Source organism: Crocodylus porosus, unplaced genomic scaffold (genome assembly GCF_001723895.1).
Source record: "Crocodylus porosus isolate Cpor-Errol unplaced genomic scaffold, CroPor_comp1, whole genome shotgun sequence".
NCBI classification, from domain to species: domain Eukaryota; kingdom Metazoa; phylum Chordata; order Crocodylia; family Crocodylidae; genus Crocodylus; species Crocodylus porosus.
Genome location: NW_017728931.1, coordinates 143,162,328 through 143,183,117, shown reverse-complemented (window position 1 = coordinate 143,183,117; position 20,790 = coordinate 143,162,328). Strand labels below are relative to the sequence as shown.

Here is a 20,790-nt window from a genome sequence, read left to right as displayed (position 1 = left end):
AAAGGGTCTTGGCTGTTCAGCTCACAGCAGAGCATTGCACGCAGGGACTGGTAGCCTCCAAGGCTTCTCATCTTGGTATTAAACATGAGGGTAGCTGTTCGCCATGTTGTCCTCTTGTAGCTTGCACTTGGATATCCTACAGGCCAAAAGCTCTGCAGCTGTATCTAACTGGTCAGACTTCAGAGTGATGTGGTACACAAGTGGTTAAAAGCCTTTTGCAGCCAAACATGCTGATTATAATGACAACGTTGGCATGGTAGGCACGGTTTTGAAACTTCTAATTTCCAGAACAGAACCCCTCTTGTTCTGCACTCCTGCTCAAATGCACGCTTCTCATGTGCACAAGTAATGGACGTTAAGTCACAAGTTGATCAGAAAGTTGTAATTTTTCTCTTAGGTCCAACTTGCTGCCTGCAGACTTCTGCAGAATCCACATTTGAAGTCACAGTCGCAAGTAAGTTGTTTCAGGCAGCTGGGGTTGGAAAAGAGAGAGCTTTTTCCAGCAAAAGCCAAGGTATTTGCAGGCCCAGAGGAGAAGCCAATTTTACAAGAAGAGGCTGGTACAACTCCACAGAAGGCTTTGTAACCAAGAACAATTGTGATCTGACTGCCAAAATGAATGTGGAGCCCTGGGAATTGCTGGATGATGGAATGACATGGTCATGTGCATCTCTCTGCGCGGGAAGGTGAGCGTTGTACGTATGCTCGAGTTGGGAGTGCTGACACCCCAGGGAGGCCCTGCAGCACTGCAGAGAGACACAGCCCTGGAGAAAAGTTGTAGTGGAAGTGGATTCTCAGCAGCGTCATGTTGCTGCGTGATGCAGGTGAAAGGGCGTTCAGGGGCCAGGACTCTCCTGGTCCTATGTGGAGGTAGCAAAAGGAAAGTCATGAATTGAGGGAATGACTTGTGAGACAGGACTGTGTTTTGAGAATGCTTTGGTAGCTTGAGAAATGCATCCAGTTGAGGCGGTTAACTCAAAGTTTATAGCTTTTCCTGAAAAGAGTCACAGAGGATGGTGAGGGGAGAGTCAATAGGCTGAATGGGGTGCTGGCAGCGCAGGATGGGGCCCCAGAAATCTACTATATTGTGGGTTTTTGGGGTGTGTCGTTTTCCCTAACCTCCTAGTCGAAACCCAAGATTTTTGAGTCTCAGCGTTTCTGTGCCCTCGATCTCTGTTAAACCCACTGCCAGCAGAATGGAAGTGTTCATAAAAGGAAAAAAAAAATCTTCAGCCTTCGGGCACTATATCTAGTGTGTGCTGAAAACATCCACAAGTGCTTTACAAATACTAATTTATTTACCCAATACCTTTTGAAACCAAGTGGTATGATAACAGTGTTAGAGATGAGCGACAGGTGCAAAGAGAGATTTAAGGGCAAGGGTCAACTCATTGGTGCAGCACATTGACATGCCCAGGGTCTGTTTTTTCCCAGGATACCTTGTGTGATAGAGCACAGCTCCCAGTGACTTGCATCTCAGCCCTTGTGCCATTTGACTTCCTGCTCTCAAACCAGGCCCTGTGGTTAGCGGCCACCTGGGGAAAACTGCTTTTAAGTATCTTGCGTAGCATCGCATACGATCTGGCAGAGGCAGGAAGAGAATCTAACTCTTCAGCCTCTCTAAACCGTATAACAGTTCTTCTACTTCCTACAGCCTTTGTATTAGTCCCTGAACAACTTCCACTACCTCCATCAAAGGAAGCAGGAAGTCTGCAGAGAGGAGCCATCACTGCCCAGCCTTGATACCCTTCCAAGAGTGTTGCCTGTCCTGCAGAAAAAGCCAGCATCAAGTAGAGACAGTTATAACACAGACACTCGAGGGGTTCAAGTTCAGATTCCCCAGGCAACTTGAAATCTGGTATTGCCTAACTTCCGAGTGCTTGACCTTGCCGCCTTAATACTCTACTAATGTTGTTTTTGTGTGTTTTAATTGTACAGGAAGTTGATGTGACAATGCATGCTATCACGTGTTTCCCTTTTTTTGAATTGCAGAGGGAGTGGCCTTGGAAACCCTGGAGTTTTTCATCCCGACTAAAAAGCTTGGTTGTGGGGTTTATAGGCATTGGTTATTTGTTTTTATGCCTTGCGCAAGATGCCAGAGGAAAATTTGGTGTTGGCAAGCTGAGAACTTCAGTACCCAGAGTTGAGAAGCTGGCAGGTTTCTCTGAGTTTACTCACCCACCCTCCCAATAGATGAAGATAAAGAGCAGTGGTGGGAACATTGTTTTTTCTGACAGTCAGAATACACCAGATTCTTTTGCCTTGGTTCATAGGGGGAAGTGGCAATACTTTAATCCCAGTGTTGTGTGAGAAATACATGAAGGGAGCTCTTCCCATGAGACTTAACGACTCAAGAGCCCATTAACTTATGGCAACTACTTGCTGCAGCAAGTCATGTTAGTGCCTGTTTTCAGAGAACGTTTTCCTTTGTCTGTCAGGGGACTAACTTGCTGTTGTGGGTTGTAAAGCCCTATTGCTTATGGAAATAGGAAAGTTTGCTTCAACTTCTTTGCCATAGGTTTCAGGGGTACAGGTTGTAGCTGTGTTTATATAAGGACATAGCCAGATAAGGTTCTTTAAATAAATTTGATATCTTTTATTAGACCAACTCAAATAGTTTAATAAAAGATATCAGATTTACCCAAAGAACCTTCTTTGCATAGGTTTGGCACCTGACTTACCAGTTGTAAAATGAAATCACAAATGATGTATTGTAAAAAGTTTCAAGAACCTTGGATGACCTGCACCTTCTACCATCATAGTCCCCAAAACTCGGTTCAGGTAGAGGAGTCGGGAGTTACCTGAAACCATTTTTGGTAACCTAGCTTCATTACAACTTCTGCTTCTCTTTTAGGGCATGTTTTTATTCAGCCGCCAAAGTACATTTTGCTGCTTTCTAGACATACAGGTTGTGTATTGATTTGAGGGCTGGATGGCAGGGACATTTAGCAAAAACAGGAATTCACGCTGAAATGAATATTGGCAAATGCTTTGAGCTCCTGTATGTGAGCGCAAAGGTCTCTTGTGCGCTTGCTTTCTTGTTCAGATTTTCCCGTGGTTCTTTTGGGTCAGTAATTGGTGTTAGAGGTGTTGAACCCAGTGCAAAGGCCAGAAGGCAAGGGAGGACTCTTTCAAAACTGCCAAATGGATTCCTTATTGTTGTAAAATCAGTTTTTGGAGTATGAGCAGTCGCTTGGCAAGTCCAAATGACAGGCTGAGAGTCAGGAAGTGCTTAGCTAGTGAACTGGCAGCTTATTTCATGCCCTGTAGTCTGCAAGGTGGATACTTATCCTTGCCATGTGTTGTGCATAATGAGAGAGTGAGAAGTTCACAGGACTTCAGTGACATTTGCTATAGCCGCCTTTTCAATTTGCTGTCTTCTTGGCTGATTTTTTTTGTTCAAAGAGAGGTTCAGTGGTGTTTCTGTTCTTCTGTTGTACTTGCGGGTTTTAAATGAGCCACAAGACGAGAGAAATCCAGCAAATCAGCCCTACAGGTAGGCTATAATAACGTCTGTTTTCTGGAACTTGGTCTTCTAGAGCTGCTGGCTCCTGGGTTTCATTTTTAACCCCAGTGGCACTTGAATTGCATCCATTGGCTTTCTTTTTGGGAGCTGGGGCTTTGAGTGCTTTGCTGCTTACAATGTCTGCCTGTGCAGTGACAATCTGTGAACTGAGGGCTTTTAATGCTGTATTGTGTAGGCTTTTGAGCCTGGCTTTTACCGTCTGAGTTGAGCTGACCTTACAATGACAGGAATTTAAGACGGTACATTGTAACTGATATTTAATCCTGCTCTTGGTTTTTTTGCTTCTGCACATGTGAGGGGGTGTTTAATTGTTAAAATCCAAATGGGGAGGGGAGCAATGATGTCAAGAAGGAAAGACTCATGCTGCATCTGTGTTTCTTGGATGCCAGGTTTGCTGGATGATTTATGATGTAATTTTTGAATCTCACGTAGGAGCTAGCGGTGACTCAAGTGACTAATCTATTTATCAGAGCTGTAAAGTGGACCTAATCCATTTTCCGTGGCACTCCAGTAGAGGTAGGAGGGAAGGAATGAATGTTGGCCTGTTACCATGTTGGTCTGCCCTAACTGATGATACAGCTTGAACCTTAGGTCTCACTTCCAGCAATCCCACCAAACTGTTTGTAAGGGACTGTTTATCTCTTCAGTAGCTGTTACAGGAGATGTGTGTTGCTTGGGACTGCTCTTCTACCGGGACCTATCGAGGTTCCCTGCAGGCCCTATGCACATTTTGCAGATTCTTTCTGCATAACCTAAGATATGATCTTTCCCATCCACCCCAGCAACTAAAACTATCATTCAAGCTCTCGTTGATTCCTTCCATTTTCTCTCTTACTTGGGGTCTTGCCTTGTTCGTGGCCATCCAGGATACCATTACAAGGATCGTTTTCATACACTCCATATTTGCCCAGATCCCCCTCAGTTGTTACTGAAGTTGGATCCTGCCTTCAGTCAGCCAATGGTATCAGCCTCCATTGATCATTTTGCAGATTTTCAAGCAAGATTTTCTGCCCCTGTGCTGCCTGCCACAGATTGGCCCACCCCTGTTCTAGTACTAAGAAGAAAAGCCTCCCAAGTGTCTCCAAATTGACTTACCCATTTCACCTTGACCATGAGACCTGCAAAACCCCCAAGCCACACTTGACAGTGGTTAGGCTCCTGATCTCTGGGACCTCTCGCTTTTGTGTCGATCTGCTTTGTCCCATGGTTTTTTTTGTATTCCCTCATCCTTCCATATCTGTCTTTTCTCTTTGTTTTATACCTGAGAATAAAGGATTTCCCCCTTCATATACACATGCTCAAATAAGCGATCAAAGCAGGCTGCACAGGACGGGGAGCTTAATTGGGGAAGGGGAAGCTGTTGGGGGCAGCCTTTTAAATGCTGTGTCGTGTCTGTATGGCACCCAGTATGGGGCTCAAGCGCTCTGGCAATGCTAATAAAAGTCCTGTATCAGTGTGCAAAGAGCCAGCTGTCCAATGCACATGTACAGCAGACAGCAACTGGAATGGCTAGGGCTGGAGACAAATGCTCTGAACACCAGCCAGCAATTGGTGTCCACTTGTTTTTAGCATTTGGTCATAATATGCAAGGTACTAAAATCACAGCTTTCTGCGTAGCCCTTCCTTTCCCTCTCAAGTTCAGATCTAATGCAGGTAGCTGCTTATGTGTCAAGAGCATGTTGAAACTCGGACTCATTCTAGACACTGCCTCAGAGCTTGAAATCCCTGGTATCAAATAACAAAGCACTAATTTGACTCTTGGGGTTTGTGAAGTAATTGGCCACTTCCTCTGCTTGTACTTCCCTGGTGCCCCAGTAGGCTTTTCTTCGTGCTCTGATGGATGAGGTGTTTAAGCCTACCTCCATGAAGACGCATGCTAGGAGAACTGCAGCTTACAGCTGGGATACCTTGCAGCAGTGGGGACCAACCTGTTTGGCAAACGTGCCACAAATGAAGCACCACATCCTTGCAAAATGCCACTCTGATCCCCTTCCTGTGCCTGAGCCACTGCTCTGTTTTCTGCCCCTGTGCTGCCTGCCACAGGTTGGCCCACCCCTGTTTTACAGCATGGGTTTGCAGACACTGATGCGGAAGTACGTTAGTCCCTTGAATGAAACTGTGGGTCTTCCCATTTCAGACTTAAATGCCAGATTCATATTCCCACCGTATTTTTTGTTTTTTTTAATGTTAACTAGGGCTTCTTTACAATAATTCACATGGGGTGGGGGGGAAGGAATAAGAGAGAACAATAACTAAGCAACTAAATAAATAGGAATGAAAAAAGTGACAGAATGCCAAAGCACCTGGGTCTTTTGCTGAGTGTGTTGCTTTGTAAGGTATTTGGACACCCTGAGATGAGAGCGCAGTAGAGGCAGCATATTCAGCACTCGCTTGGGCACTGGCAAAGCCTCACCTGGAGTACTCTGTCCAGTTTTGGCCCTCACATCCCAGAAAGGATTGGGACAGATTGGAAAGAGTCCAGTGGAGTGTGACCAAAATGATTAGAGGCCTGGGAAGCATGATTTGTGAGGAAAGACTGGAAGATCGGGAGCTATTTAGTTTGGAGAAGAGCAGCCTGATAGGGAATTTGATATCAGTTCAAATACCTGAAGAGCAATGACAGAGAGGATGGAGATGGGCTCTTCATGGTGACTCTAGGAGATGGACTAGGAGCAATGGCTTTCATCTGCAGCAGGGGAAATTTAGGTTAAATCAGATTAGGAGGAACTTTCTGACTCTGAGGACAGTCAACCATTGGAACAGGCACCTGGAGAAGTTGTGGACTCTCCACCCCTGGAAATTTTCAAGAGCAGGTTGGACAGACCCTTGGCTGGGATGGTTTAGTCAGGGATTCATAGATTTCTAGAGTTGGAAGGGACCTGGTAGATCATCAGGTCTGACCCCCTGGTCCAGGCAGGAAAGAGCGCTGGGGTTAAGTAACCCCAGCCAGATTCCTCTCTAACCTCTTAAACACCTCCAGGGTAGGGGAAAGCACCACCTCCCTTGGAAGCCCATTCCATATTTTGGCAACCCTTACTGTATAGAATTTATTCCTTATGTCCAATCTAAATCTGTTCTCCTTCAGTTTGTGGCCATTATTTCTGGAAACGCCGAGGGGTGTCCTCGTAAGCAGAGTGTCCCCTTTTCCCTGCTGGCCCCCCGATGAGTTTGTAGGCAGCCACAAGATCGCCTTTCAGCCTTCTCTTGCGGAGGCTGAAGATTCTCAGTCTGTCTTCATAGGGTCTTACCTGCAGGCCCTCAACCATACAGGAGCAGCCCCTCTCTGGATCCACTCAAGGTTATCCACATCCCTCTTGAAGTGTGGCACCCAAAACTGGACGCAGTACTCCAACTGCGGCTTCACCAATGCTGCATAGAGGGGGAGGATCACTTCCCTGGACCTGCTCGTGATGCTCCTGCTGATGCAAAACAGTGTGGTTAGCCTGGTTTATTACCTCGTCGCACTGGCGACTCAAGTTCATTTTTGTGTCAACCAGGGCTCCAAGATCCCTTTCCAGTGTTGTGGTACTCAGAGTGGTACCCCCCCGTCTGTAGGTGTGTTGGAGACTCTTTCTCCCCAGGTGCAGCACCTTGCATTTATTCTGGTTGAATTGCATCCTATTCTGATGTGCCCACTTCCCCAGTCTGTCCAAATCTGCCCTGCCCTCCAGTGTGTTTATGATCCTGCCTTGAGCAGGGGGCTGGACTAGGTGACCTTGAGAGGTCCCTTCCAGCCCTACTTTCCTATGAGCCTCATCAATCTGAGTTCTGTACCAAAATCATGGCTACTAGAGGGCGGAGGGAGAAACCCTCAGGGAGTCCTTTCTCCCTACCAGGCCTAGGCTCATTCCCTCTGGTATACTTTCTCTGGCCTTGCTGGTGTTGATAACTCATGTCAAATTAGCATTATCTGCATTTTCCATTGGTAAGCTGTTTTCATTCCCCTAAATCCATTAATTCATCTAAACAAGATCATATCTGCTCAACACAGACGCCGGTGGTTCTCCTCCCTTTAGCCTCCGTGCTTTTATTTATCAACCAGGTCGGCAACCTGGTTCTCAGTCCACGCAGCAAGGTTTGAAGCCAGCCCAACTAGAAAATTATTCTGAGACTAAGATTTTTGTGTAAAACGGCTTAATCTTTCTGAAAACAGTGGCATTTCAGCGGGCAGGGATTAACTGTGCGACAAGCCATTTGGGAATGGATCATAATTTAGCTGACTGTTACGGGTACCAGACTTTGGTTAGTTAAGGGCTGTGCTGGTTACTTGTTATTGACTGTTCTCTGGCTCATCTTATGCATTAAAAGGAGTATTGAAGCTACTCCTGTCTTTAGCTGGGCTATTTATAAACCAGGTAGCAATTTAGCTTGTTGTCCATACACACCTCTTTAAATTTGGAGATGGATCATGTAACACTTATCAAGAAGCTGTCCTGGAGCTATCAAGAGGCTGTCAAGGAGCAAAGCTGACACCAGTAGGATTGATTTTTAGCAGTTCCTTTTGGCCCTTAATAAGGACAATCCTGTGCTGCTGCTGAGGCATCTCGGGTTTGGGAAATATAATTCCCTCGACATCCCTAAGATGGAGATGCTTTCCCCGGTCAGATGTGTTTCAGTCTGGTGCTCCTGAAGAAAGAATCTGTGCAGGAGTAGCTCATGCATTGTGCTGGGTGAAGGAGGAGTCAGGCAGATAACCAGCTTTGCTTCCTTTTTTTGTTTTAGCACACACCTGGAGATAAAAGCAGCGCTGCCAGAAGAAGGCTGGTTCCTTGGGCTAAATGCCAGTAGAGGACTGGAGCATTTCAGAGGCAATTTACTTGGCCCCGAACGATCACGAGTGACCAGTGGAGGCAGGGTAAAGGTGCAGTATTACAAATTTAGATAAAGGATCACAGTAATATTTGGAGAGACTGCCACGAGTGGGGTCAGGAGAGAGAAAACAGCCAAAAGAAAGTGAGTGTGAATCTCATGAAAAGGAGAAAGTTGGTAGCTTAAATTGAGCAGAGACAAATTCATATTGGTGTGTCTTAGCTGCTGATGTCCTAGAATTGTCTAGATTAGCGGCAGAAATTAAGCTCCCCTTCTTGGGCAGCCTGCTTTGATCACTTATTTGAGTGTGTGTGTGTATGAAGGGGGGAAATCCTTTGTCTTTTCTCCCTCCCCCTGGACACGTGTGCCCTAAAGTGCAGGATATCTACAACATAGAACATGTCCTCAACTTAATTGCTGTCATAGCCATGCAATGTTGCTTATTTGGGGTGTGCTGAGAAATATGCACGGTCCATTAAGTTGATCTCTTTCCCCTCTGACTGAGCTGTGTTGAACTGTGAAGCTAAGGAATACGCTATTCTGGATCCTGGAAGTCTCCTTGTCCCTGTCTACTCTGGGTTCAGGCCTACTAACAACTGTGTATAAATTGTTGGGATATTTTTCCTGAGACTTTTGCCAAGTAAGTTATGCTATAGATCAGCAGTTTTTTTTTTATACTGCTTCATTACACCCCCCCACACACACACCTTTTTTCTTTATTTAAAAAAGTTGAGGAGAAAAAAAGCTAAAATAGTGTCTAAATACTATTTTGCCTAGCTTGATTCTGATGTGGTTTGGACTGGGTTGTAGCTGGCTGCTTTGATATGGACAAGAGTAAAACAAAACTCATAGGAAGAGCAGCAGCATTTCCCCAGACAAAATGGTATCTTATGTTCCTCAACATCCTCCATAATAAACCAAGCTTTTAAGTTTGTCCAAATTGGGTTATTCAGTGCTAATGTTATACAGGATTCCTGATTAGTGGTGAGGAGGTTTCAGTTGCGAGACTACTTGGAGCTATGATGAAATTAATGTAACCGTGGCAACCATTATAATTAAAATAGGCCTCCTTGGGAAGTAAGGCTGTGTGTGTCCATGTGTGTGCTTTTGCTGCATTCATTTGTATCCTTTGCAGCAGCAGCACCATGTTATGTAAGCTATTTAATACCCTGGTGCTGAAGGCGACTCTCCTCATTTTTTAGTGCCTTTTGTGAGCTTTCTGCCTTGCCAGCCAGCTTTTGTGCCTGTTTCCTATGGAGTTGAAATGATTTTGTGACTGCCTTTTTCTCCGTAAAATACAAAACTGTTATCTCCTTCCCTTTCTCTGCCATTCCTATTCTTGAGGACCAATACTGTTGCAGCACAAAGCTGGATCTGCATCCCTCCATCACTTCTCAGCCGTTTAGGGATTTTGTGAGAAATCGTGACTCTGCTCACGTGCATGTGTATCTTCACTATCCCAAGGCAGGGCAGAGCTGGACATCTTAATTAGTGGTAGACCAAGCTACACAGAGAGCCGTTTTCCTTGTTTCGGTCTGTTTCTCCCAAATTCTGTTCTTTTTGTGAAAGTAAGAACAAAGCTGGCAGCAAGGCTCTGCATTTTTCATTTTGGGGAGGGGGTGGGAGGTAGATGTGGCTCTTTTTCTCCTGTAGATATCCATTGCCACTAGGGGTGTGGAAATGCAGAACACAGGAATAAAATTGGAATAAACCTGAGGCCCAAAATGGAGCTAGTACGTGTCTACTAGTACATGTAGTGTGTGCATGACTACATATAAACCATGTCTACTGATTGCACAAAAAGATCTTTCAGAATTGAAGAAACACTTGAGATTTGTACAACAATAGGTAAAGAATTTAGACAGAAGGCAGATTTGTAGCCGGACACTCGGGGAATGGTACTTGCCTTCTGTCTGAATTCTTTACCTATTGTTGTACAAGTCTTAAGTGTTTCTTTAATTCTCAGAGATCTTTTCAATTCACTTCCTACACTTGTTGCTGCTTTGTGTAATCAGTTCACTTTTTCCCCTCCCTCAGTGGGCAGTATATGCCATCTGGGCAAGTCTCCACAGAAGAGTGACTAATTTAAATGCACAAACGAAGGGCAGGGAATGAGAGGCTTGCACCCTGCCTGGGTTAACAGGTTAACATTTTTAGAAGTCCTGGTTCTATATCTATCTGGAGGCCTTGTCCTTGTTGGGTCCCACCTTTCGTCATGCACCATGATCCTGGATTGCCCTGTACCTGCTGACTTCAGTTTCTCTGGCTCAGAGGCTGGCAAGTGGCATCCATGCTAACATTACCACTTTAAGGGACCTGTATTTTGGGCATCTTAATCTTAGTAATGACAGGGGGTTTTCTGAGGAAGTTTCTGGAAGGATAGTGTTGTCAGTCTAGATTACTGAAAGTACCCATATGTTTTTCACCCAAAATGAGGGGACAAGAGTCTGTACTATATATACAGATTTGCATCTGGTCTTATTAATAGTTTTATCTTTACCCTTCCCCAAGATAATCACTGGTGGTAGACCCAGAGGTGTAATGAGGGACAGGGAAGAAACCTAAATTCCCAGAATGAAAACTTTACATGATAGAGTTTTGTTTTGTGTGTTGCATCTTTCCTACACCCTGTAAACTAAACTTGATTCATTTATTATTTTACTTAAATTTTTAAAGTGTAAATAGGCAGCAGAACAAAGTTATAGTTTAATGTAAGACTTGCAGTGCAGTGGAGGTGGGGAAATCCAAAGTGGTTTCACCTGGTGGAGCGGTAGAGAAGACTATTGTAATAGTAGTTGCTGGGTTGTATGAAGAGATAAGGCCAGTAAACCAGCAGGAAGTAGAGGGATGCTGGGCTCAGTCTGTGGGGTGCCTTCAAACGTAGGCAATTTGGAGCTGTATCCTGAGAAGGGGAGGGTCTGGTGGTATTTGGAGGAAGGGGAGCAATGTGATTTCTGCATACCTTCTTGCAAATATAACAAGCCCCACTATCTACATGGTGGAATCCAAGGAGCTGGGCTGTAGAAGCCATAATAACTCTCCATTTCTGTTACTTTAGTCCATGTACCTGCTCCTATTCAGACATGTTCTGAAACAGTTGTGACTGGGAAGTTAAAGGACTAAGCTCTTCGGGAACCCAGGCAGCCTTTCCACAAGGATGCTTGGGGCAAGTAGCATCAGAGAACAGGAAGTCTGTTGCCTAAGCATGCATAGATCTGCTGCATGTATAGCGGGTACGAGAGAAGCTTTTGGAGGGTGAGCCCTGTACCTCCCAGGGGAGTGTGACCGAGAAGGGGCCTGTGAATGGGCACCAAATGTGCCTGTCTAAATGGAAGCAAAACGTGATGCTTGGCTTTGGCTGAAGGTCGTGTCTCTGCCAGTCGAGTTTTTAATGCTGTTTCTGTGGTTACAGAACAAACAAGATCAGACAAAGGTCTGACAGTGGCAGTGCACGTAAGAGGCTGCATGCGCACGTTGGATGTAAGAAAGATGTTTACCTGCAGGTAATGATCTAGGAGTGGAGGGTGGGAGGAGATGGCCTGAGTCATTGAGCTCAGCCCCCCATGATGACAGGCAGCCACATAACGGACAGTAAGTTCAGAAGGGTCCCCAAGAATATCTGCTCCATCCCACGCATGCCACAAGCTCCGAGGCATTGCAACCAACTCGGAGATCGTACAAAAGACCCAAGGCCTCAGAAACAACAGTGAGCCACAGGAAGACAACAGGAGATACTGAGGGTATTGCCAATGCCTTAAGATCCTGCAGAGATTTGGCAAGGGAGGTTTAAGTTGGATATTAGCAAAAACTTTCTCACTCAGAGGGTGGTGAAGCACTGGAAAAGATTACCTCGAAAAGTGGTGGAAGCTCCATCCTTGGAGGTTTTTAAGGCCTGACTAGACAAAGCCTTGGCTGGGATGATGTAGCTGGGGCTGGTGCTACTTTGAGCAGGGGTTGTGACCTCCTGAGGTCCCTTCCCACCCTCATTGTCTATGATTCTATGATCTGAAGAGGTTTTGGGGAGACAGAAACACACTCCAAAATGTTAGGTAACTGAGTTGTCCCCCACTTGCCTGCCATTCCACGTACTTCTTGGTCTTGCTTACTGTTTGATGAGCTGGTTTAGGTGTTTCTTATAGTGAGTTTAGTGCTGCTAAAAGGATATGTCCTTTGAAAGGAACAGTTTCTAAGCTTGTGTGTCTGTGGCTCAAGCATTCTCTGCCATTTGTGAGCCTGCCAGCGATGGGATGTTGGTTCCCCTGGAATATGAGACCATCACAGACATTGCTAATGCTATCAGATTAACAACCTGAGTTACTTCTTTCCTGATTTGGATTTGTGTCGTGTGTCTAGATGTGAAATTCAGTATCCAGCCTTCTGTGCTATTGACTGTCCTCTTCTGTAACAGACTTGTAAAGGAAGACCAGTCTTGAAATACTGCCTCACTTTTCCCCCACACCAGATATAATACAGCTCTTAGAAGGATTAAATGATTTTTCCCTGGTATTGTGTAGCATGTCCAAGGAATAGTTCTTTTTGTTATGAGAAAGCAGGAGGAAATGCCTTGGATGCTGGGTTAGTATAGTCCAATGATGCTCAGCCTCTTGGCCCTGCAGGCCAAATGAGTGGCTTGAGGCCTGTCTACGGGCTTGCTGGGGAGTTGGGGCCCAACACTGCCCCCACCCATCCCCTGCACACTGGGATCCCAGGGGGCTGACACCACCTCCTTCTGCCCCCCATGTGCCGAGATTGGGGCCCGAAACCACCTCTCACTCCAGCCCTGGACCCGGGATTGGGTACCGGATCTAGCATACAGGGTCTGGGTCTCTCTGTGGATCTGGAGATTTGGGAGCAGGAGAGTGGTATCCCTGCTCCCCTCCACCACCAAATTTCCAAACCCATGGGGAGCCACGTGGGCCAGATGACACAGCACCGTTTGCTGGAGGTGAAGCACCTCTGGTTTAGTTAGTTTGGTCTCATGACTTTTCAAGAGAGCAGCATTTTTAAATGGTTAAAGGCAAAGTTGCATACTTTTGCAGAATAGGTGTCAACTCTGGAGAGCAGCCACAGACTGAGTTTGGGTAGGGGGTAAGGGAATAATCTTGTTCTAAATGCTTTAAAAAGGGATGAGGAAAGTGAGCTGCAGTGTATATTTTGTATAAGATTAAAAAGCATAGAAATATGCTTGTGCAATGCAGAAAAATAAGATATTGCCAGTTCATTTGATCCCTTGTGTTTTGTTTTATGCCAGTGTTTTGGCATGATCTCCATCAAGACGATCCTACCAATGTTTCCACTTGTGTATATGAAGTTGTAGCTTCTCTGGTTCCAGCCATTGCTGGGCTGAGGTCAGCTGCTGACACACCTGTATAGCACTTGTGGATTTTGTATTCGTAGTTTATAAATCAACTGTATTTCCTTGCTTTGGGTGGAAGAAGGGAGACTGCTGATTCATGATGCACAGTCATTGCATATTTAAAAATATGTATAGTAGAAATAAAAGCACGACTAGAAAAGGGCACCAGGAAAGATAAACAGCTTGGGGAGATGTCTGTGAAATGAGATATTAAGAAGGTTGGGACTCTAGAAGGAAGACTGAAGAGATATGACAAGGATAAAGCAGATAATATAGTTGACGTGTAAGGTAAAGTAAATTAAGGGGTGTGATTTACCTTTCTCATAATACAGAACCAAGGGACTCCCTCTTCTATGGGAAGATGGAATTTATAAAATAATTCAGAGGAAAATGCTTTACACATTGCATAACTAACTGTGGAGCTCTGTGCCAGAGTTTAGTGGGATTCAAAGGATTACACATATGAGCATCTAGTCTTAAGTAGGAGAGAAATAAAAAATACTCCAAACCAGAAGGGTTTGTCTTGGACAACTGCTCTCTGAAGTTAGGAAGAAACTGTCTCTCTCTAGGCAGATTATTCCATGTCTGTGCATTATGGGGATTGAATTTGGGCTATTTCCTGTACCCTGCATCACTGGTATCTGAGCACCTCATCATTGCTGATGGTCTGATCCTTACGATTACTCCTGTGACATACGGTAATAATGCTTAGCCACATTTTTCAGGTGAGAAACCAAGGCACTGAGAGATGGACTTGAGTCACACAGGTGGCTTGTGGTGGGATGAGGAATTATCTAGCCTACTGGACGAGGCTTCCTCCGGTTGGTTAGTTATACTATGTCTGTGAGCTCTAGTCATGGAACGAAATCTTGCTGCTAGGTGCCACTGTAATGACCGCTGGGGACAGGATACCAGGCCTGCTGGACTTCCAATATCTCCGTGGCAGTCTCCTGGGACAGTAGAGTGGCGTTGCTGTACCAAAGCACTTGATAAAACAAATCAAAGTTTGGAAGAACAGTTTTGTAGTCCAAGTAGCTCAGAGACCCTCTGTCCCTAGGCAAGTCCCTTCACCTCTGAAGTTTTTCCTCATCTGCAAATTAAGTAGTAATACCTGGCTGCAGCAAACGGCTGTGATAGGGATTCTTTTTATTAAAGTGCCCAAAGGCAGAAAACACTTTGTACTGTGTGGAACTGAACCGCTTTACCTGTGTAACCATGAAAACGACTTGTATAAATGTCTAACATGGTGGTTTTCAACCTTTTCAGAGTCACAGCACCCCTCCGCCACCTCTTTTGAATGCGATGACATTCCCGCCTGAGAGCCACTGTTGGTGCTGCCTCAGTTTAACCTTGGTGCTTCTCAACTGGGTGTTGCTGCCTCCAGGTAGAGCTGGCCTGTGTGCTGGGAAGGGCTGTGGCATGGATGCACACACCTGCATTAAGACTCCCTGATAATCAGGGATCCTGTTTTCTCTGATTATTAAAAAAAAAAAAAAATCCCCAATTTTCAGATTTCAAAACGTAACCCAGAATCTACCCTTTTCCGTGATTAAAATGAAACACCACTGATTTACAGTTTATATATAGAGTGGTGTTTCATTTTAATTACAGAAAAAGATGGATTTGGGGTTACTTTTTTAAATCCAAAAATTGGGGGGTTTTTATCAAAGAAAACCAGGATCCCCCACTGATAACGCTAAGCCAACTTGAGTTGTCTTGGCTGTAAGCCTTCCACATCTTGGCCTCTAGCCCCAGTGGTCCTTCTGGAAACAGCCATGCGGATAAAAGTGTCCTACATCCCTCTGTTTCCAGGAGGAGTATGGAGGGGTAGGCTGGAAAGGATACAGCCCAAGCCAGCTCTGTCTGCTTTAGGGTGATCAGAGAGGCCCAGTGCAGCAGGAGAACACACATGCCACAGCTCTACATGGGGGACAGTTTTACTTGGCCATTGCCGCGACAGTGCTTGCATCATGGCATCCCTCTTGAACCACTGCTCTAGCAGCTCTGGCGTTCCCATTTCATTTGTTGCTTTTGATTTGTAATGTTTTTCTGATGCTCTTTTAAAACAGAGCCAATCTCTGCTGCAGTTGAGTTGTTCAGCATAAAAAACGTGCTTGCTGAACTGATATAAAAACTCTTATTGTGGGTTTTGTGTGCCGCTGGGCGACTATGCCACAGTGGTGTGAGTACGTTGACCACAGAAGGCTTACGGTTTTAGAAGTTAATTGTCTAGTTGCCACAATAAAGATTTTATCCGGTAACCATAAATGCCAAGAACATACTGTACTTTCCTTTTCAGTCACTGGGCTTTCTTCCTTGACTTCCCGTATGTTTGAATACGAATAAGCCAAAATGTTTTCCTGGTTTCTTTGCCGCGAGCACTTAGTTTTAGATGACCACAAATGAGTCACTGGATACCCTGGGTTCATGAGTTTCCGTCAGTGAGCTTCTGTGCAGTGTGGCTTGTAGAAGGTGCCAAGGTTTTGCTTCCTCTTTCTTCTTTTCTATCTTAAAATCCATGTCAAAGCTTGCAGCTAATGGGGTGGTTCAATAATGATCAGCAAATCTGGCTATTTTTCAGGTTCCTGGAAAAACGTAACACGGGTTTTAAGAGCTTGTGGGAGCTAGGTTTGGGGGAGCTAATGCCAGCTCTGCCGCTGATCTCGCTGTGGGTTATTGGACAGCTCATTTGACGTTACGCTTATTTTCACCAAGCCACCAGGGCTTGCAAAGGACCCAGATGCCAGCTGTTTCCCCTCATCAACACAGACTACATTCTCACTGGACAAACAACTTGGATTATAACATCTGGAGTTTGTTCACCTGTTCTTCTAATAGTGCCCCTCTGCTGTCTATATTGTATGTACAGATGGGGTGATCTCTACGTGAAAGAGTGAATGACCCAAAGACACAAAAGCCCATGGTGGTACTAACTTTAACCTTTCTGGACACTACTACTGACTTCAGAGTAGCTGTTCTTAAACAATGAAACTTTAAAAATTGGCTTGAACACAAAATTACAGAGCAAGAAATGATCCACAGACTGGATGGTCTAGAGATTCTGGATTCTGAGCCCATTACCTGGACTGACTTTTGTAACCCCCAGGTCCCTCAATGGACTAACTTTTGTTTTATCCCTTTTCATTTCTTTGTCCCACTTTCCCTTTCTCGGCAGTGTCTGCTCCTTTCCTCTCCCCTTCCATATGCTTTGTATTTACATTTCTTTATTCCTTTCTATTTAGTGTCCTGTTCTCTGCAAGTGCATTCACAGCATCTGGTAAAGTAGCCTATGAAAGCTTATGCTTCTTCCACAAGTTAGCCTATAACAGTGGTTCTCAACCTTTTTTGACTTGAGGCACCCCTCAGTGTGCCCCTTAGAAAATCTCAGCTCTTAGCTTTTGCTTGTTTTTTGACTATGGAAAAATAACAGAGCAGCTCTTCTGTTGCAGAGAGCTCAGAAAGACAACAGGGCAGAATGGTTTTGACACTATGGATTCCTATTTGAAATGGTTGGGTTTATCTTGTGACTCATGTTTGCATGCCTAATAGTGCTAACGTTGCATGGCACCCTGCAGCACCCTTGAAAATGTCTCAAGGCACCCCGGAGTGCCATGGTGTCCTGATTGAGAATCACTGGTCTATAAGGTACCACCTTGTCTTGCATAATGCCTCTGTTAACTCAATTGCAAAGCCCAGCAAAAAAGCAAGGCTCTCTGGGTGCATCCAGGTGAGCAGGGGTGTGCAGTATATGGCACCACACACTGCAAATGCAGGTTTTCCTCACACTGCTGCTTTGCAGCCTGGAGGGTGGGGTTCCTGACCTTGGGGAATCGTGGGGTCAAAAAATCCCATGCCAAAAAAAAGCGGGGTGGTGCATATGGTGGTAGCGCATGCTGCCCCAAACTGGAGCCTGGCTGGCCAGAGCTGCACTCCAGGCTCCCTGCTGCAGGAGTGCTGTGGCTGCAGCTCCTGGAGGCCCCCAGGACCCCAAGTCAGGCTGCTGGGGCCAGCACAGTTGCTGGCCCCAGCTTTCCCTACCTCACCTGGAGTAACCTGCCGCATGCTAGAGCCCTGGCAGGGGCATTCCCCAGGCACAAGGGTGCTGCTGGTGCTTGTTCCCGCTTGTCTGGACTCACCCTCCCTTTCCACAGGTTGCTCTGTCAGGCTGAGCTTTCTGGGCAAAACATGTCCCAGACAAATGCCTTTTATTTTTTGTAACGTGTGAGGGTTCTTTTTTCTGTTACTCTTTGCTTGTTCCTTGTTCTGTTTTCACTCCTTTATCAGTTTTTCTCCCTGGCTAGTTTTTCAAAGGAGATGAGCTTTGGCAGCGGACAGTCGTGAGTGGGCTGGGCATTTACTCTTGAAATTTCCAACCTTTCTGCAGAAATTGAGGGTCTGCTTGGCTCAAGATTTTCACACAGAACTTCAAATCCCACCAGAGTGGAGGGGCTTAAACCCTTCTATAACCTGTCAAGAAAATAAAGTTCAGAGAATGACTCTGTCCTTATTAATTGGTACTTTCCTAGCACTTTGCAGCTTGAGGACGTTAAAATGCTGAGTGGGCTTAATTGTTTAACAAACATAAGCCAACAAGGTTCTTTGGGTAGATGTGATATCGTTTATTAGACCAACTAAATAGTTGGAAAAATTTTTCTTTGCAAGCTTTCGGCCACATACACCCTAGTGATTTGATAAAAGGATCCTTTCTTCACTTCCTCGTAGCCTCCTGACTTGTGCCTGAGAACCCTTTTCTGTTATGTAAAACCTCCCTCCAGGTTTCTTGTACCTTCTGCTGAACTCTTGTCTCTAATGGAGTCAATAGCTTATCTTTTCTTGCTAACCTTAGTAATATTGGGGTGTTGCTGTAACCGTGATTGTTCAGGAAATGTATGAAAAGCAGGTTTTTATAATATCTTCTTATTGAACCAACTGTGTAGTTGGGAGAGGTGCTGGAAAAGCTTTTGGGCATCAAGTGCCCTCCTCAGGTCTGAGTTTAGTAGGGAGCTTTATGATGTTTGAAAGGTGTTCATTATGAATCTTTGCAGATTCCCCCACCAACTGCCCCATGCCACAAAATGCACCAAAGAGCACATCTCCTCAGCAGGGACTGCAAAAAAAAGATGTAATGTTTTAAAGCCCCTTTGAAGGCATGAGTTGGGAAAATGCTTAGAGTGCATGTCAGGTTTGAATACTGCAATTTAAATTCCTTAGCTGGGGACCATCTCTGCCTTCTTACATTGAAAAGAAATCAATTTTAAGCTAGTCTTCCCAATGTGAAAAACTCTACGTCCCATTCTCGGCCCTCAAAGCAATCTAGATGCACTCTGTCATCAGTCAGCTTTTGAAGATATTTTTTCAAGCGGAGGAAAAGAAATGAGTAGAATGTGTTCCAGATATATATGAAGTAAGAGAGAGAGCATGAGCCAAAAAACACATCGGTGGCTATTTTTAAAATAATTACAGTTGTAATGCAGCAGAAAAATGGCAGTTGTATTACTCATAAAGATCTTGACCCTGTCTTCCTTGAAGTTCTTATCAGTTTAGGCTACAAGAGGAAAATAAATGCAAGGTGAAATAGTTAAATGACTGGCTATGTACATCTACATGAGAATCTCAGACTCAGAATGGGTCCAGGAGAGTCACTTTTGTTCTGTTAAATTGGACAAAATGACGTTTACAGAGCTAAACATATACGAGCTAAACGTATAAGAGCTAAATTGGCCTTCAGAGTAGTGCCATGTTTTTATTTCTGTATTTCTGTGTGTGTACAGTATTTTCCAGTTGTGAAACACAGCTGTGGATCTTGGCTACCATCATTATGCCAGTAACAGTAGTCTCCTGTGTATTCAGGATTGGGGGCCTAAAAATCATGCACTGTCCAGGTAAGAGAGGCTAACCTTGGCTCACGCTAACCTTGGCCAACTTGCTGCTGCTCAGGACTGAGGTGTGTTGAAAGAGATGTAGGGAGCCCAGCCCCAAGATACCACGGTGTCTTGCAGGACAGGATTGAGAGACATCACCGGAGCTGTGTAGGGTTCCCACATTGTTTCATGGGATGTTGTAGGTCAGGAATGACTAAATTGTCAGCACTATATCAGGTAGCATGACTAGCCCAGGCAGCTCTGGCTGGAGCAGTGATTCTCAACCAGGGTGCCAGGCTCCCTTGGGGTGCTGCCAGATCCTTTGAGGTGTGAAGGGATAAGCAGATAAGCTAAGTGGATAAGCGTGACCCCTCCTGAATGATTCGTAGATGTTAGGGGCTGGAAGGGACCATACAAAATCACTGGGTCCAGCCTGCCTGCACTTGGGCAGGAAAGACTGCTGGTATGATCCCCACCCCACACTGCCTAGCCCCTCTGCAAGAAGGTGAACACTATAATATGTGTTGTACATTGATTGTTGAAATTGGGTGCTGTGCAGTTCACAAAATTTACAGAAGGGTGCCTTAAGTCCAAGAAAGTTTGAGAACCACTGGATTGGAGACACATGCCGCAGGTGTCCAGCCCTCTTTTCTGACCGATACAAAGGGGAAAAAACGTGCAGCAGAGGCTTACGAATCCAGTATTGTTGTTCTCTCTCTGAGAAGCTAATCAACACCATACTGCAGAATTTCTCCCTTCGCAGCTGACCAGTAGGCTGCATTCCTTGAGCGGGAACTTGGAAGAAGGCATCGCTTGTGGCATGTAATCGAGCATCCTGTGAGGCTGCAGCACAAATGATCCTGAAGTCAACTGGTGGTGGTTTTCCCCTTTACTCCTCTTTTGGTTCTGGCCTGTGCTTGGGGATTAAATGGAGCTATCTTTACTAGCAGCCTTGGCTCGCTCTGGGATGCCTGCTGCATAGTTCACTCTGCAGGACTTTAAAACAAGCCAGCTGAATCAATGCATGTGGGGCAATGGGTATTACACAAACCAGTTACATCAGCTTAGCTGTTTTGCCTGATGTAGACTGCTTTGCTTGTCTTAGCTTCCTTTAGCCTTCACTTCACCTTGAGTGAGGATTTGGTGTGTGCAACACTGGCTAGCCCGCAGATTGTTGCTGGTTTGGTTTGCACAAAGGTGGCCAACTTGCTGCAGGTGGCATGCAGCAGATTCTGGAA

The 20,790-nt window shown here is 45.2% G+C and overlaps 1 protein-coding gene across 2 annotated transcripts in view; it reads left to right on the top strand.

Moving 5' to 3' along the window:
• The window catches only part of AHCYL2 (adenosylhomocysteinase like 2), a 151,795-nt gene that overhangs the window by 7,394 nt on the left and 123,611 nt on the right, over positions 1–20,790 (top strand). The gene's annotated exons all lie outside the window — the stretch shown is intronic.